This window comes from Ranitomeya imitator, chromosome 2, assembly GCF_032444005.1.
Source record: "Ranitomeya imitator isolate aRanImi1 chromosome 2, aRanImi1.pri, whole genome shotgun sequence".
Lineage (NCBI taxonomy): Eukaryota > Metazoa > Chordata > Amphibia > Anura > Dendrobatidae > Ranitomeya > Ranitomeya imitator.
In genome coordinates this window covers 640,330,374-640,349,909 of record NC_091283.1, presented here as the reverse complement: position 1 = coordinate 640,349,909, position 19,536 = coordinate 640,330,374, and the positions used below count along the sequence as shown (strand labels likewise).

Sequence of the window (19,536 nt, the reverse complement as noted above, 5' to 3'; positions counted from 1 at the left end):
CAAGTTCCACGCTGTCAAGTGGAGACTCTCTGACTGAGGGTGGAACACCGGTCCCTGCGATAGGAGGTCCGGAAGATCCGGAAAAACCCAGGGATCGGTGACCGATAGCATCCTCAGCCAGGAAAACCAGGTCCTTTTGGGCCAGAAGGGGGCTATTAGGATGAGTCTCGCCCTGTCCTGTCTGATTTTCTGCAGAACTACTGGGATAAGTATATGAGGGGAAAAGGCATATGCGAGACCCTGAGTCCAGGGAATCGTGAATGCATCCAGTGCCCGAGGGCCCCCTCTGGGATCTAGAGGAGAGAATTCTTTTACTTTCCTGTTTTCTACACTGGCAAAAAGGTCTATTACAGGGATCCCCCATATTTTGGTGATCTGATCGAAGACGCCTTGATTCAGTGTCCATTCCCCCTGTTTTAAATGGGTACGGCTTAAGAAGTCTGCTTTTTGGTTCTCTACCCCTTTTATATGTAGCACAGAGAGGGATAGGAAGTTGTTTTCTGCTAAAGTGAAGATTTGGGATGTGGCCTTCATTAGGGCTAGAGACCTGGTCCCCCCCTGGTGGTTCAGGTAGGCTACCACCATGTGATTGTCCGAAAAAACCCGGACATGCTGCCCCTGCAGGCTGGGAAGGAAGTATGATAGAGCGTGGCTCACTGCCCAAAGTTCTTTTTGGTTTGAGGACGCTCCGTATTCTTGACCTGTCCAGACTCCCTGATCCGTGGTAACTATCTGAGATATGTCTATTACCCAAGGAACCCCCTTTGATAGGTTGTTGGAATCCAACCACCAAGCTAGGGAATGAATAGTGTCTGAATTTAGTCATATGTCCTTCTAGATGTCCCTTTAGTGTAATCTGATTCCTCAGAATATCCCACTGGAGGTTTCTCGTGTGGATTTGTGCCCACTGGATTGCTGGGAAGCAGGCAGAAAGGGACCCCAGTCATGGCATTACCCCTCTCAAGGTCATATGAGGGTTTGAGCAAGCTCTTGAGACAAGATTTAATTTTTTTTTTTTCTGGTCTGGAAGACGACATTCCTGTGTTATCGAGTCCAAAGTTAGAACCAAAAACTCTTGAACTCTAGTCAGTTCTAGTTTTGATTTTTGGAGATTTAGAAGCCAGCCTAACTCTGTTACAGTTTTTATTACTCTGTCGCATTGTTGGCGACAGTGTTGGGCTGAATTGCTGACAATTAGAAAGTCGTCCAAGTATGGTACTATTAAAATGTCTTTTTCTCTTAGATGGGCCATCATTTCCGCTATCAATTTGGTAAATATACGGGGTGCCACTGAAATGCCAAAGGGAAGGGCTTTGTACTGGTATTCCCTTACTTCTCCTCCCATGACCACTGCTAGTCTGAGGTATTTCTGGAAGTTCTTGTGGATTGGGACGTGATAATACGCGTCGCTGAGATTCAACACTATCATGAAGCAATTCGGAAACAGGTTTTTGATTGTTGATTTTATTGATTCCATTTTGAAACTTTGGTTCTTTACATAACCGTTTAGCTTCTGCAAGTTTATTATTGTGCGGAAGGACCCATCTGGTTTTGGAACCAGAAACAGTGGGGAATAAAACGCTGTCCCTCTTTCCAGTGGGGGAACTTCTTGAATGACGTCTTTGTTTATGAGCTTTGTAATTTCTTGTTCCAATGCATGTTGTTGCTGAGGTGAGGATTTTAGTGGGGTGACCACATAGTTTCGGGGAGGAAGGGAAGTAAAGTTTATTTGAAGTCCCATTTTTATCAAGTTCAAAATTCAGATGCTGGTTGAGATTTTTTCCCAGGCCGGAAGGCATTGAGATAATCTCCCTCCCACCCTGGGGGAGGTGTCATTTAGGGGTCTTTTTATCTCTTGGGGAATTACCGAACCCCCTATCCTTCCTTTTTCCATCATCCCATCTGTTCTGTTCCTTTGGGGGACGTCTCCGAAAAAACTTCCTATTCCGAAAGGGCCGCTTAACAAATGGTGTGGCTAGGTTAGGGAACCTTTTTTTCTTATCTCATGCCTTTTGTAAAATGTCATCCATGGTCTCCCCAGACAAAAATTTTCCCTCACATGGAATTGAGCAAAGTTTCTGTTTAGTCTGTAGGTCGCCTGGCCAACTTTTTAGCCATAGCGTACTACGAGTTGCATTAGATAAAGCTGATGATTTAGAAGTGAGTTTAATAGAGTTGGCTGACGAGTCCGCCAAAAAATCTGCCGTTCCTCTAATCATGGGAATCAATTCTATCACTTTATTTCTAGACACACCATTTCTTAGTTGTTTTCTAAATTATCTACCCAAATCATTAGAGATCTAGAAGTACATGCGGCTGCTTTTGCAGGCCTTAAACCTCCCCCTGCCGATTCCCAGGCCCCTTTAAGGAAGGTATCGGCTCTTTTGTCAAGGGGATCCTTCAGAGTTCCCATGTCCTCAAAGGGCAACGCAAATTTTTTTGAGGCCTTAGCTACTGCTGCGTCAAGTTTAGGGGCTTTATCCCATGAAGTACAAGCCTCTTCCTCGAAGGGATATTTCCTTTTAAGGGAGGGTACCGATGAGTTTTTTCTTTCTGGCTTTCCCACTCCTTTTTAATTAATGCTTGAACATTTTCGTTAAGTGGAAAGACTCTGTGCTTTTTCTGACCTAATCCTCCAAACATGATGTCCTGTACCGTTTTGTCAGGACGGGGATCCAGGACCCCCATGGTCGATCTTACAGCCTTCACAAGGGCATCGACTTCATCTAAAGGAAAGCAGTGGCGACCTCCGCCCTCAGAATCCGAGGAGGAGGAGGAGGAACCCCGCCTATCTGAATCTCCATCTTCAGAACTAGAGGAATCAGAGTGGGAATAGGGTACAGGTGTTTTCTCTTTAACCCTTTCCCCTTTAAGGGATTTAAACGCTGTCTCTACCTCTGATTTGATTACAGATCGTAACTCAGAGGCGAAATTAGGGGGGATTCCTCACAAAGGACTTGTCCTATACAGGAATCACACAATTTCTTATCCCAGGTTTCAGACAAGGGTATTCTGCACAGGGGACAGGACTTGTGCTTAGTTTTCTTCGTTCTTTTTTTTCGCCTAAAAATAAACGGAGAAGAGGGGACCCCAATTATTTAGTGAACTTTCACGAAGATCACTCACCCATCTTGCAAAGCCACAGGTACAGGTTCTGGAGGAGGTATAGGATCCTGTATAAGATCCGTAGGCGGTGGTGTCGGCTAGTTAGCCATACTGGAGCCTTTACTCTGCGGCGTGGAATGGCTGCTGGAGCGAGTACTGCACGTGCCGGCAGAGGATCTCATTCTTTGCGCATCCGGCTTGCGCTGGTGGTGACGCTGCTGCAGCTGTAACTGCTGCGGCGGCTGGAGCTGCTGATCGCTGTCCTCCATTATTAGGACTGCATGCAGCAAGGAAATACTTCCATGGTGATCTTTTTAAAAGAAATTTGGTGCCAATACACCCTCTTCTCCAGGGCTGCGTCATCGGGAAGCGCTGATCCCCATACAATGATCTGATCATGCGCGGGCTGCCTGGGACCCGGGAGTGGAGATGCACTAGGTTTGGGGCGGCGGCCATCTTGGTGCACCTTGCCCACAATGCGCATGCGCCCACCCCGAATCAGGAAGTGCTTGAATGCGGAAGTTTGTGCAGGCACACTGGGTCTCCGAAGCCCCTACCCCAATCAGGGAAGGCGGCCGCGCTTCCCTCCCGCACTCTGCAGACCCCTCGGTCCCAGCAGTGGCGGTGTCGGACACCGCACTAGCCGTGACAGGGGCCTCCCCGCCGTCATAGCTCGACTGGCCGGCTCCGGATCTTCAAGGTACCGATCCTAGAGAGTTGCCTGTCAGGGACAGGAAACCAAACTGACTCAGGAGAGAGGTACTGCCCTTTTATCCTATAGGTTTCCTGTCACTGAAGGGCGGATCCCCTCTCTCTGGTACTGCTGTCATGGGCGATTGAGAAAGCAAAACATTGATCATTTCACACAAAAATACAAAAATGGGCCAGACAAAAGAATTGGAACCCTCAGCCTAATACTTGGTTGCACAACCTTTAGTCAAAATAACTTCGACCAACTGCTTCCGGTAACCATCAATGAGTTTCTAAAAATGCTCTGCTGGAATTTTAGACCATTCTTCTTTGTCAAACTGCTCCAGGTCCTACATTATGCTGCAAAAATTTGTTGGTAGTTTTCAGACTTCATAATGCCATGCACACGGTCAAGCAGTCCAGTGCCAGAGGCAGCAAAGCAACCCCAAAACATCAGGGAACCTCCGCCATGTTTGACTGTAGGGACCGTGTTCTTTTCTTTGAATGCCTCTTTTTTTCTCCTGTAAACTCTATGTTGATGCCTTTGCCCAAAAAGCTCTACTTTTGTCTCATCTGACCAGAGAACATTCTTCCAAAACGTTTTAGGCTTTTTCAGGTAAGTTTTGGCAAACTCCAGTCGGGCTTTTTTATGTCTCGGAGTAAGAAGTGGGTTCTTTCTGGGTCTCCTACCATACAGTCCCTTTTCATTCAGACGCCGACGGATAGTACGGATTGACACTGTTGCACCCTTGGACTGAAGGGCAGCTTGAACTTGTTTGGATGTTAGTCGAGGTTCTTTATCTAACATCCGCACAATCTTGCGTTGAAATCTTGTCAATTTTTCTTTTCCGTCCACATCTAGGGAGGTTAGCCACAGTGCCATGAGCTTTAAACTTCTTGATGACACTGCGCACGGCAGACACAGGAATATTCAGGTCTTTGGAGATGGACTTGTAGCCTTGAGATTGCTCATGCTCCCTCACAATTTGGTTTCTCAAGTCCTCAGACAGTTCTTTGGTCTTCTTTCTTTTCTCCATGCTCAATGTGGTACACACAAGGACACAAAACAGAGGTTGAGTCAACTTTAATCCATGTCAACTGGCTGCAAGTGTGATTTAGTTATTGCCAACACCTGTTAGGTGCCACAGGTAAGTTACAGGTGCTGTTAATTACACAAATTAGAGAAGCATCACATGATTTTTCCACCAACAGTGCCAATACTTTTGTCCACCCCTTTTTATGTTTGGTGAGGAATTATATCCAATTTGGCTTTAGGACAATTCTTTTCATGTTTTTTCATTTACGACAAATTAAATGAAGATAATAATACCAAATAATTTCTGTCTGCAATCATTTTCAGGAAGAAAATGAGTATTATCTGACAGAATTGCAGGGGTGTCAATACTTTTGGCCATGACTATATATACTATACGTCTACAGATGTGCTGATATCATACACAGGAGCCTTCACTGTCTGCAGCATAGTCCTCATGTATTATTCACAGGATATATATATAGGATATATACAGACCAAAAGTTTGGATACACCTTCTCATTTAAAGATTTTTCTGTATTTTCATGACTATGAAAATTGTACATTCACACTGAAGGCATCAAAACTATGAATTAACACATGTGGAATTATATACTTAACAAAAAAGTGTGCAACAACTGAAAATATGTCTTATATTCTAGGTTCTTCAAAGTAGCCACCTTTTGCTTTGATGACTGCTTTGCACACTCTTGGCATTCTCTTGATGAGCTTCAAGAGGTAGTCACCAGGAATCGTTTTCACTTCACAGGTGTGCCCTGTCAGGTTTAATAAGTGGGATTTCTTGCCTTATAAATGGGGTTGGGACCATCAGTTGTGTTGTGCAGAAGTCTGGTGGATAGACAGCTGATAGTCCTAGTGAATAGACTGTTAGAATTTGTATTATGGCAAGAAAAAAGCAGCCAAGTAAAGAAAAACGAGTGGCCATCATTACTTTAAGAAATGAAGGTCAGTCAGTCCGAAAAAATTGGGAAAACTTTGAAAGTGTCCCCAAGTGCAGTTGCAAAAACCATCAAGCGCTACAAAGAAACTGACTCACATGAGGACCACCCCAGGAAAGGAAGACCAAGAGTCACCTCTGCTTCTGAGGATAAGTTTATCCAAGTCACCAGCTTCAGAAATCACAGGTTAACAGCAGCTCAGATTAGAGACCAAGTCAATGCCACACAGAGTTCTAGCAGCAGACACACCTCTACAACAACTTTTAAGAGACTTTGTGCAGCAGGCCTTCATGGTAAAATAGGTGCTAGGAAACCACTGCTAAGGACAGGCAACAAGCAGAAGAGACTTATTTGGGCTAAAGAACACAAGGAATGGACATTAGACCAGTGGAAATTTGTGCTTTGGTCTGATGAGTCCAAATTTTAGATCTTTGGTTCCAACCACCGTGACTTTGTGCGACGCAAAAAAGGTGAATGGATGGACTCTACATGCCTAGTTCCCACCGTGAAGCATGGAGGAGGAGGTGTGATGGTGTGGGGGTGCTTTGCTGGTGACACTGTTGGGGATTTATTCAAAATTGAAGGCATACTGAACAAGCATGGCAACCACAGCATCTTGCAGCGGCATGCTATTCCATCCGGTTTGTGTTTAGTTGGACCATCATTTATTTTTCAACAGGACAATGACCCCAAACACACCTCCTGGCTGTGTAAGGGCTATTTGAAAAAGAAGGAGAGTGATGGGATGCTACGCCAGATGACCTGGCCTCCACAGTCACCAGACCTGAACCCAATCGAGATGGTTTGGGGTAAGCTGGACCGCAGAGTGAAGGCAAAAGGGCCAACAAGTGCTAAGGATCTCTGGGAACTCCTTCAAGATTGTTGGAAGACCATTCCCAGTGACTACCTCTTGAAGCTCATCAAGAGAATGCCAAGAGTGTGCAAAGCAGTCATCAGAGCAAACCGTGGCTACTTTGAAGAACCTAGAATATAAGACATAATTTCAGTTGCTTCACACTTTTTTGTTAAATATATAATTCTACATGTGTTAATTCATAGTTTTGATGCCTTCAGTGTGAATGTACACTTTTCATAGTCATGAAAATACAGAAAAATCTTTAAATGAGAAGGTGTGTCCAAACTTTTGGTCTGTACTGTATATACTGTAAAGGGACTATATAGGGGCCTTGTATACATATCTCTCTAATATACATGTATAGGGGCAGGCTTCTGTATATATACTGTAAGTGGACTATATAGTGGACTTGTAAACACACATCTGTAGCATACATGTATAGGGGCAGGCTCCTGTGTATACACTGTAAGGGGACAATATAGGAGGCTTGTATACATATATCTGCAGCATACATGTATAGGAGCAGGCTCCTGTATATATAATAGATAAGGACTATATAGGGGGCTTGTATACACACATCTGTAGTATACATGTATAGGGGCAGGCTCCTGTATATATATATACTGTAAGGGGACTATATAGGGGGCTTCCAAATACACATCTGTAGCATACATGTATAGGAGCATGCTCCTGTATATATATAGATATATATCTATCTATCTATCTATGATATGATATATATTGCAAGGGGACTATATAGGGGGCTTGCATACACACATTTGTAGAATACATGTATAAGGGCAGGCACTTGTGTATATACTGTAAGGGGACTATATAGGGGGCTTGTATACACACATCTGTAGTATACATGTATAGGGGCAGGCTCCTGTGTATATATACTGCAAGGGGACCATATAGGGGGCTTGCATACACACATCTGTATTATACATGTATAGGGGCAGGTTCCTGTATATACACTGTAAGGGGACTATATAGGGGGCTTGTATATACACACATCTCTAGTATACATCTATAGGGGCAGGCTCCTGTATATATACTGTAAGGGGACTATATAGGGGGCATGTATATATACACATCTGTAGTATACATGTATAGTTGGCAGGCTCCTGTATATATACTGTAAGGGGACTTGTATAAACACACATCTGTAGTATACATGTATAGGGGCAGGCTCCTGTATATATACTGTAAGGGGACTATATAGGGGGCTTGTATATACACAGATCTGTAGTATACATTGTAGCGTGGCTAAAGGATGTCTAATCGATGGGAGATATGTGTCTTATAGATGGCTTGTTGCTGTGATGTAACCATGGCTACCTATATGTGTTTCAGGACCTGTGGTGATGTCACAACCACATGTCTGGTCATGTGATGGGTTCTGGGTGTGGTTAGACATATAAAAGAAAGCCTAATGCTTAACACAGGTAGGTATGTGTGGAGGTGAAACCCTCCTGAGTGTGTTACGGCTTCAGGACTGAGCCGGATGAACTGGACACTTGTTTTTCTTTACCTGAACCAAAGGCTATTTGTTTTCTGTTGTTTGCCACATGGTTTATGAAGCAATAAACCCAGTGAACTTTAAAGGAACACGTCTCCTGAGTGTCAGCCGTCGCAGCTGAGTGAGTGAAATCCCTACAATTGGTGGTAGACGTGCGAGCAGCGTTCCCAGCGGAGACGTGAGTTTATTTTGAATGTCCTGGGTCAAGGCTGTTGCAAGCCAGCAAGCATTGCCGGAGAAAATGGAGGACCTGCTGAAACAATTGGTCCAGATGCAGTCACAGCAGGAGAAAAGGCAGCAAGAGACCAACAGGCTGTTGATGCAGCAGATACAACAGAGCCAGCAGGAGCAACGGCAGCAGATGCAACAAAGCCAGCAGGAGCAACGGCAGCAGTTACAACAGAGCCAGCAGCAGATGCAGCAGAGCCAGCAGGAGCAACGGCAGCAGATGCAGCAGAGCCAGCAGGAGCAACGGCAGAGTCAGCAGGAGCAACGGCAGCAGATGCAGCAGAGCCAGCAGGAGCATCAGCAGCAGATGCAGCTTCTGGCAACCGCCATCCAGGGCAAGGCGAGCGCCCCAACCCCAGGTTTGGCTGATGACACCCACGTCCGGAAAACGGTAAGACGCGCATTGCAGAAAATGACTCCCGGGGATGATGTTGAGGCCTTCCTGACGGTGTTAGAGAGGGTCGCTGAGAGGGAAAAACTTCCGCCAGAGCAGTGGGCAGAGGTACTTGCGCCATACCTGACGGGAGAACCCCAGAAGGCGTACTATGATTTGACCTTGCAGGATGCCAAAGAGTATCACAAATTGAAAGCCGAGATTCTCGCACGTTTGGGGGTGACACTGACTGTCAGGGCACAGCGAGTTCACTCCTGGGGCTATCATCGGGACAAACCACCTCGTTCCCAAATGTTTGATCTGTTGCACCTGGTCCAGAAATGGCTGCAGCCAGAGTCCTCTGCGCCTGCACAGATGGTAGAACGGGTGATGATGGATCGGTTTGTCCATTCCCTCCCGAGGCCTATACAGTCTTGGGTTGCCCAGGGTGATCCCCAGAATGCCGACGAGCTGATCGGACTGGTTGAGAGGTACCAAGGGTTGGAAGGCTTTCGGGAGGCAGCCCATGCCGTACTGGGGATCCCAGAAGGCAGCTGAGTCCCAAAAAGGGGTGGTGCGTCCAAGGTCACAAAGGGCGGGGGAGGTGGTGCCCAAGGTCCCCACGGGTGATATTATTTGTTGGAGGTGCCACAAGCCAGGACATATAGCTGCCCGTTGTTCCCAAACCACTGAGCAGATGGACTGCAGCATGGGACGCCGTTGTTTATACTATGCGTATCCAGCTTGCAGTGTGAACTCTCCGCCCAACGAGGGACCTCAAGCATGTCCCGTGAAGGTGAACGGTCAAGCAGTAACGGCACTGTTAGACTCGGGGAGCCTAGTGACCCTGATGAGGGCCACTTTTCCTCTCCACCTGCTCCCGGGAAAGAAGGTCGGAGTGCGGTGCATACATGGTGATGCAAAGGACTACCCTGTGGCCAGTGTGAACATTGAAACGACATGTGGCACGGAGTCCCACATAGTCGGCGTCGTTCAGGACTTGTTGCACCCTATAATTATTGGCCGGGATTTGTTTGTTTTGGGATTTGTGGGGGAAAGGTTCTGAGCTCCCTAGCAAGAGTAGGGAACCAGTGAACCCGGGAAGGGTGGTGCCACACCCAGAGTCAGACAGATTTCCTTTTTGTGTCCTGGCTGGAGATGAGGAGGAAGTGTCCCCTGCATCTGACATTCTGGAGTTAGAGGTATCCGGTGAAAATTTTGGGACTGCCCAACATAGGGACCCCACTCTGAGGGAAGCCTTTAATAATGTCACAGTTATTGACGGGGTGGTACAGGAGCCGGGGGCAGACACAAGATTTCCCCATTTTCTAATGAGCAGGGAGTTGTTGTACCGGGTCACGAAAATAAGGGAGGAGTTGGTAGAGCAGTTGGTAGTGCCGGGTCCATATAGACGGAAGGTGTTGGACATGGCCCATTCACACATCTTGGGTGGACACCTAGGGGTGGAAAAAACGCAGGAACGGGTTGTGCAGAGGTTCTATTGGCCTGGGTGCCACCGGGAAATAGTGAACTATTGCAGGTCCTGCCCTACATGTCAGCTAACTGCTCCCACTCCTCATTTCCGGAACCCCCTTGTGCCACTGCCCATTATTGAGGTGCCATTCGAGAGAATTGCCATGGACTTGGTCGGTCCCTTAGTTAAATCAGCCCGGGGCCATCAGTATATATTAGTCATCCTGGACTACGCCACACGCTATCCTGAGGCAATTCCCTTGAGAAATTCTTCTTCAAAGAGTATAGCTCGCGAGTTGGTCCATGTCTTTTCCCGGACAGGTCTGCCGAAGGAGATCCTGACTGACCAGGGGACACCTTTCATGAGCAAGGTGATGAGGGAACTATGCAAAGCCCTGAAAATCTCCCAGTTGAGGACCTCGGTGTACCATCCCCAGTCAGATGGCCTTGTTGAGAGATTTAACAAGACACTGAAGAGCATGCTGAGAAAAGCTATAGAGAAAGACGGTAGAGACTGGGATTGTCTCTTACCCTATTTGATGTTTTCCATTCGTGAAGTTCCACAGGCCTCCACAGGTTTCTCACCGTTTGAGCTTCTGTATGGCCGACATCCATGAGGACTCCTGGATATAGCCAAGGAAACCTGGGAAGCCGAAGTCACGCCCCACAGAAGCGTCATTGAGCATGTGGCCCTGATGCAGCAGAGGATTGCAAAGGTGATGCCTATCGTGAAAGAACACCTTCTCCAAGCACAAGAAGCTCTGGCCAGGGTCTACAACCGGTCTGCAAGAGTGAGGCAATTCAATCCGGGAGACCGAGTTCTTGTGTTAGTTCCGACAGTGGAAAGCAAGTTCTTGGCCAAATGGCAAGGGCCATATGAGGTTGTCGAGAAACTTGGTGAAGTAAACTATAAAATTCACCAACCAGGAAGACGGAAACCATTCCAAGTATACCATGTCAACCTTATCAAGCCGTGGCAAGATAGAGAGCCGACAGTAACTCCATCGTTGTTAAGCAACCCAGAAGATGAGGTTGGAGCGGTTACTATAGCGGAGACGCTATCGGAGTCCCAGAAACAGCAATGCCGGGAGTTACTCCAGAAAAACAGGGACCTGTTTTCCGAGTTGCCTGGGTACACGAAGGTCATAGAGCATGAGGTCCTGACAGAGCCCCATGTGCGCGTGAACGTGAAGCCCTATAGAATTCCTGAGGCCCGTCGAGAAATAGTCTCCAAGGAAGTGGAGCGTATGTTGAAGCTTGGAGTCATTGAGGAATCCAAGAGCGGTTGGTCGAGCCCAATTGTCCTGGTCCCAAAACCTGATGGGGAGTGGAGATTTTGCAACGACTATAGGAAGTTGAATGAGGTCTCCAAGTTCGACGCATATCCCATGCCCCGAGTTGATGAGTTCATCGAAAGGCTTGGGCCCGCCAGGTACATAACCACCTTGGATTTGACGAAGGGGTATTGGCAGATCCCCATGGCACAGGAAGCCAAGGAGAAGACGGCGTTTTCTACACCAGATGGATGCTTCCAGTATGTCCGGATGCCATTTGGCCTACAGGGAGCTCCGGCCACCTTCCAAAGGGCTATGGATAGAGTACTTGCACCCCACAAGGCATACGCTGCTGCGTACCTAGATGATATCGTCATCTTTAGCCCGGACTGGGAGAGTCATCTGGAGAAAGTCCAAGCGGTGTTTGATGCTATAAGAGAGGCCGGATTTACAATAAACCCGAAGAAGTATGCATTGGGTAAAGAAGAAGCTAAGTACCTTGGATACATAGTGGGTCATGGAGAAATAAAACCCCAAATCAGTAAAGTGGAGGCAATTCAAACATGGCCAAAACCAGTTTCCAAGAAGCAAGTTAAAGCCTTCCTGGGAATCGTGGGATATTACAGGAGGTTCATCCCAAACTTCGCCACAATGGCGGCGCCTCTGACTGACCTGCTAAAAGGGACAAAATCAGTAATGGTTAAGTGGTCCGAAGAAACAGATTCAGCCTTCCAAGAAATGAAAGAGGCTTTATGTAAGCAACCCGTTCTGATGGCCCCAAACTTCAAGAAAGAGTTTATTCTTCAGACAGATGCCTCAGATGTTGGGGTGGGAGCAGTCCTTTCCCAAGAACTACATGGAGAGGAGCATCCTGTTCTCTATCTGAGTAGGAAGCTGTCCTCGTCTGAAAAGAACTACTCAGTCGTTGAAAAGGAGTGCTTGGCCATAAAATGGGCAGTCGACACATTACAGTACTATTTGCTGGGACGTAAATTTAGACTGATATCCGACCATGCCCCACTTAGGTGGATGAGGGAAACGAAGGGTAGAAATGCTAGGGTCACCCGTTGGTTCTTAGCCCTGCAGGACTTCTGTTTCCATGTGGAACATAGGGCCGGAAAGCTGCACGGTAATGCTGATGCCCTGTCAAGAATCCCTTGTCTAGTGGGAGAAAGTGCCAAGCCCCACGGCTTTAGGCAGAGGGGGGAGGTATGTAGCGTGGCTAAAGGATGTCTAATCGATGGGAGATATGTGTCTTATAGATGGCTTGTTGCTGTGATGTAACCATGGCTACCTATATGTGTTTCAGGACCTGTGGTGATGTCACAACCACATGTCTGGTCATGTGATGGGTTCTGGGTGTGGTTAGACATATAAAAGAAAGCCTAATGCTTAACACAGGTAGGTATGTGTGGAGGTGAAACCCTCCTGAGTGTGTTACGGCTTCAGGACTGAGCCGGATGAACTGGACACTTGTTTTTCTTTACCTGAACCAAAGGCTATTTGTTTTCTGTTGTTTGCCACATGGTTTATGAAGCAATAAACCCAGTGAACTTTAAAGGAACACGTCTCCTGAGTGTCAGCCGTCGCAGCTGAGTGAGTGAAATCCCTACAACATGTATAGTTGGCAGGCTCCTGTGTATACACTATAAGGGGACTATATAGGGGGTTTGTATATACACACATCTGTAGTATACATGTATAGTTGGCAGGCTCCTGTATATACACTGTAAGGGGACTATATAGGGGGCTTGTATATACACACATCTGTAGTATACATGTATAGTTGGCAGGCTCCTGTATATACACTGTAAGAGGACTATATAGGGGGCTTGTATATACACACATCTGTAGTATACATGTATAGTTGGCAGGCTCGTGTATATATACCGTAAGGAGACTATATAGGGGGCTTGTATACACACACATCTGTAGTATACATGTATAGTTGGCAGGCTCCTGTGTATACACTGTAAGGGGACTATATAGGGGGCTTGTATACACACACATTTGTAGTATACATGTATAGTTGGTAGGCTCCTGTATATACACTGTAAGGGGACTATATAGGGGGCTAGTATATACACACATCTGTAGTATACATCTATAGGGGCAGGCTCCTGTATATATACCGTAAGGGGACTATATAGGGGGCTTGTATACACACACATCTGTAGTATACATGTATAGTTGGCAGGCTCCTGTGTATACACTGTAAGGGGACTATATAGGGGGCTTGTATACACACACATTTGTAGTATACATGTATAGTTGGTAGGCTCCTGTATATACACTGTAAGGGGACTATATAGGGGGGCTAGTATATACACACATCTGTAGTATACATCTATAGGGGCAGGCTCCTGTATATATACTGTAAGGGGACTATATAGGGGGCTTGTATACACACACATTTGTAGTATACATGTATAGTTGGTAGGCTCCTGTGCATACACTGTAAGGGGACTATATAGGGGGCTTCTATATACACACATCTGTAGTATACATGTATAGGGGCAGGCTCCTGTATATACACTGTAAGGGGACTATATAGGGGGCTTGTATATACACACATCTGTAGTATACATGTATAGGGGCAGGCTCCTGTATATATACTGTAAGGGGACTATATAGGGGGCTTGTATACACACACATTTGTAGTATACATGTATAGTTGGTAGGCTCCTGTGCATACACTGTAAGGGGACTATATAGGGGGCTTCTATATACACACATCTGTAGTATACATGTATAGGGGCAGGCTCCTGTATATACACTGTAAGGGGACTATATAGGGGGCTTGTATATACACACATCTGTAGTATACATGTATAGGGGCAGGCTCCTGTATATATACTGTAAGGGGGCTATATAGGGGGCTTGTATATACACACATCTGTAGTATACATGTATAGTTGGCAGGCTCCTGTATATATACTGTAAGGGGGCTATATAGGGGGCTTGTATATACACACATCTGTAGTATACATGTATAGTTGGCAGGCTCCTGTATATACACTGTAAGGGGACTATATAGGGGGCTTGTATATACACACATCTGTAGTATACATGTATAGTTGGCAGGCTCCTGTATATATACTGTAAGGGGGCTATATAGGGGGCTTGTATATACACACATCTGTAGTATACATCTATAGGGGCAGGCTCCTGTATATATACTGTAAGGGGACTATATAGGGGGCTTGTATATACACACATCTGTAGTATACATGTATAGGGGCAGGCTCCTGTATATATACTGTAAGGGGGCTATATAGGGGGCTTGTATATACACACATCTGTAGTATACATGTATAGGGGCAGGCTCCTGTATATATACTGTAAGGGGGCTATATAGGGGGCTTGTATATACACATATCTGTAGTAGACATGTATAGGGGCAGGCTCCTGTATATATACTGTAAGGTGGCTATATAAGGGGCTTGTATATACACATATCTGTAGTAGACATGTATAGGGGCAGGCTCCTGTATATATACTGTAAGGTGACTATATAAGGGGCTTGTATATACACATATCTGTAGTAGACATGTATAGGGGCAGGCTCCTGTATATATACTGTAAGGTGACTATATAAGGGGCTTGTATATACACATATCTGTAGTAGACATGTATAGGGGCAGGCTCCTGTATATATACTGTAAGGGGGCTATATAGGGGGCTTGTATATACACACATCTGTAGTAGACATGTATAGGGGCAGGCTCCTGTATATATACTGTAAGGTGACTATATAAGGGGCTTGTATATACACATATCTGTAGTAGACATGTATAGGGGCAGGCTCCTGTATATATACTGTAAGGGGGCTATATAGGGGGCTTGTATATACACACATCTGTAGTAGACATGTATAGGGGCAGGCTCCTGTATATATACTGTAAGGTGACTATATAAGGGGCTTGTATATACACATATCTGTAGTAGACATGTATAGGGGCAGGCTCCTGTATATATACTGTAAGGTGACTATATAAGGGGCTTGTATATACACATATCTGTAGTAGACATGTATAGGGGCAGGCTCCTGTATATATACTGTAAGGGGGCTATATAGGGAGCTTGTGTATATACACACATCTGTAGTAGACATGTATAGGGGCAGGCTCCTGTATATACACTGTAAGGGGACTATATAGGGGGCTTGTATATACACACATCTGTAGTAGACATGTATAGGGGCAGGCTCCTGTATATATACTGTAAGGTGACTATATAAGGGGCTTGTATATACACACATCTGTAGTAGACATGTATAGGGGCAGGCTCCTGTATATATACTGTAAGGGGGCTATATAGGGGGCTTGTATATACACACATCTGTAGTAGACATGTATAGGGGCAGGCTCCTGTATATATACTGTAAGGGGGCTATATAGGGGGCTTGTATATACACACATCTGTAGTAGACATGTATAGGGGCAGGCTCCTGTATATATACTGTAAGGTGACTATATAAGGGGCTTGTATATACACATATCTGTAGTAGACATGTATAGGGGCAGGCTCCTGTATATATACTGTAAGGTGACTATATAAGGGGCTTGTATATACACATATCTGTAGTAGACATGTATAGGGGCAGGCTCCTGTATATATACTGTAAGGGGGCTATATAGGGGGCTTGTATATACACACATCTGTAGTAGACATGTATAGGGGCAGGCTCCTGTATATATACTGTAAGGTGACTATATAAGGGGCTTGTATATACACACATCTGTAGTAGACATGTATAGGGGCAGGCTCCTGTATATATACTGTAAGGGGGCTATATAGGGGGCTTGTATATACACACATCTGTAGTAGACATGTATAGGGGCAGGCTCCTGTATATATACTGTAAGGGGGCTATATAGGGGGCTTGTATATACACACATCTGTAGTAGACATGTATAGGGGCAGGCTCCTGTATATATACTGTAAGGTGACTATATAAGGGGCTTGTATATACACATATCTGTAGTAGACATGTATAGGGGCAGGCTCCTGTATATATACTGTAAGGTGACTATATAAGGGGCTTGTATATACACACATCTGTAGTAGACATGTATAGGGGCAGGCTCCTGTATATATACTGTAAGGGGGCTATATAGGGGGCTTGTATATACACACATCTGTAGTAGACATGTATAGGGGCAGGCTCCTGTATATATACTGTAAGGGGGCTATATAGGGGGCTTGTATATACACACATCTGTAGTAGACATGTATAGGGGCAGGCTCCTGTATATATACTGTAAGGTGACTATATAAGGGGCTTGTATATACACACATCTGTAGTAGACATGTATAGGGGCAGGCTCCTGTATATATACTGTAAGGGGGCTATATAGGGGGCTTGTATATACACACATCTGTAGTAGACATGTATAGGGGCAGGCTCCTGTATATATACTGTAAGGGGGCTATATAGGGGGCTTGTATATACACACATCTGTAGTAGACATGTATAGGGGCAGGCTCCTGTATATATACTGTAAGGTGACTATATAAGGGGCTTGTATATACACATATCTGTAGTAGACATGTATAGGGGCAGGCTCCTGTATATATACTGTAAGGTGACTATATAAGGGGCTTGTATATACACATATCTGTAGTAGACATGTATAGGGGCAGGCTCCTGTATATATACTGTAAGGGGGCTATATAGGGGGCTTGTGTATATACACACATCTGTAGTAGACATGTATAGGGGCAGGCTCCTGTATATACACTGTAAGGGGACTATATAGGGGGCTTGTATATACACACATCTGTAGTAGACATGTATAGGGGCAGGCTCCTGTATATATACTGTAAGGTGACTATATAAGGGGCTTGTATATACACACATCTGTAGTAGACATGTATAGGGGCAGGCTCCTGTATATATACTGTAAGGGGACTATATAGGGGGCTTGTATATACACATATCTGTAGTAGACATGTATAGGGGCAGGCTCCTGTATATATACTGTAAGGGGGCTATATAGGGGGCTTGTATATACACACATCTGTAGTAGACATGTATAGGGGCAGGCTCCTGTATATATACTGTAAGGTGACTATATAAGGGGCTTGTATATACACATATCTGTAGTAGACATGTATAAGGGCAGGCTCCTGTATATATACTGTAAGGTGACTATATAAGGGGCTTGTATATACACACATCTGTAGTATACATGTATAGGGGCAGGCTCCTGTATATATACTGTAAGGGGGCTATATAGGGGGCTTGTATATACACACATCTGTAGTATACATGTATAGGGGCAGGCTCCTGTATATATACTGTAAGGGGGCTATATAGGGGGCTTGTATATACACACATCTGTAGTAGACATGTATAGGGGCAGGCTCCTGTATATATACTGTAAGGTGACTATATAAGGGGCTTGTATATACACATATCTGTAGTAGACATGTATAAGGGCAGGCTCCTGTATATATACTGTAAGGTGACTATATAAGGGGCTTGTATATACACACATCTGTAGTATACATGTATAGGGGCAGGCTCCTGTATATATACTGTAAGGGGGCTATATAGGGGGCTTGTATATACACACATCTGTAGTATACATGTATAGGGGCAGGCTCCTGTATATATACTGTAAGGGGGCTATATAGGGGGCTTGTATATACACACATCTGTAGTAGACATGTATAGGGGCAGGCTCCTGTATATATACTGTAAAGGGGCTATATAGGGGGCTTGTATATACACATATCTGTAGTATACATGTATAGGGGCAGGCTCCTGTATATATACTGTAAGGGGGCTATATAGGGGGCTTGTATATACACATATCTGTAGTATACATGTATAGTTGGCAGGCTCCTGTATATACACTGTAAGGGGGCTATATAGGGGGCTTGTATATACACACATCTGTAGTAGACATGTATAGGAGCAGGCTCCTGTATATATACTGTAAGGGGGCTATATAGGGGGCTTGTATATACACACATCTGTAGTAGACATGTATAGGGGCAGGCTCCTGTATATATACTGTAAGGTGACTATATAAGGGGCTTGTATATACACATATCTGTAGTAGACATGTATAGGGGCAGGCTCCTGTATATATACTGTAAGGGGACGATGTAGGGGCTTGTGTACACACATCTGTAAAATACTGTGTAGGAGACATCCTGCACACATAGTACGATGAGAGACAATGACACAGGAGATGCCAGCGGAGGAGCAGACGCTGCAGCAGCAGGAGGTGCCGGCCGCTCCGGGCCACAGCACTATAACAACAGACAGGATGTAATGGAGGACAGCTCAGGACACGGCTGTATGTCAGCATAGTCGGGACAATACGTACAGCGAGCACTCACAGAACCACCACCGACTCCCGCCCCGGAAGTAATCCCCCTCCGCCGGGCCAGTTCCTGATGGTCTCTTTGGAAACGTAACAACTTCTGTGAGGGATTGGCTGCTGCCTGCGAGAGCCGCAGTGCGGGCTGTGCCCGGGGCCGCCATGGCCGCAGTGCTGACAGCATTGGGAGCCGCCGCCGCTGCTGTGTATGATGGGTGGTGGCGGGAAGGGGCCCCATCACTCAGTGGTGACAGGACGGTACCCTTATACTCAGTGGTGGGACGTGGCCCCCCATTACTCAGTGGTGACAGGACGGGACCCCCATCACTCAGTGGTGATATGACAGTACCCTTATTACTCAGTGGTGTGGTGGGACATAGCCCCACATTACTCAGTGGTGATAGGACGGGGCACCCATTACTCAATGGTGATAGAACGTGGCTCCCCATTATTCAGTGGTGATAGAAGGGGGCACCCATTACTCAGTGGTGATAGGACAGGGCCCCTCTTACTTAGTGGTGATAGGACTGAGCCCCCATTATTCAGTGGTGATATGATGGGGCACCCATTACTCAGTGGTGATATGATGGGGCACCCATTACTCAGTGGTGATAGGACGGGGCCCCCATTACTCTGGTGATATGATGGGGCACCCATTACTCAGTGGTGATATGATGGGGCACCAA

General features: G+C 45.8%; 1 protein-coding gene across 1 annotated transcript in view; it reads right to left on the bottom strand.

Moving 5' to 3' along the window:
- Window positions 1-18,898, bottom strand: part of LOC138666769 (oocyte zinc finger protein XlCOF7.1-like) — a 143,530-nt gene extending 124,632 nt beyond the window's left edge. The window contains exon 1 of the mRNA XM_069754941.1: window positions 18,857-18,898. The gene's annotated coding sequence lies outside the window, so the exon portion shown is untranslated. The remainder of the gene's footprint in view (window positions 1-18,856) is intronic.
- Between the last annotated feature and the right edge of the window lie 638 nt (window positions 18,899-19,536).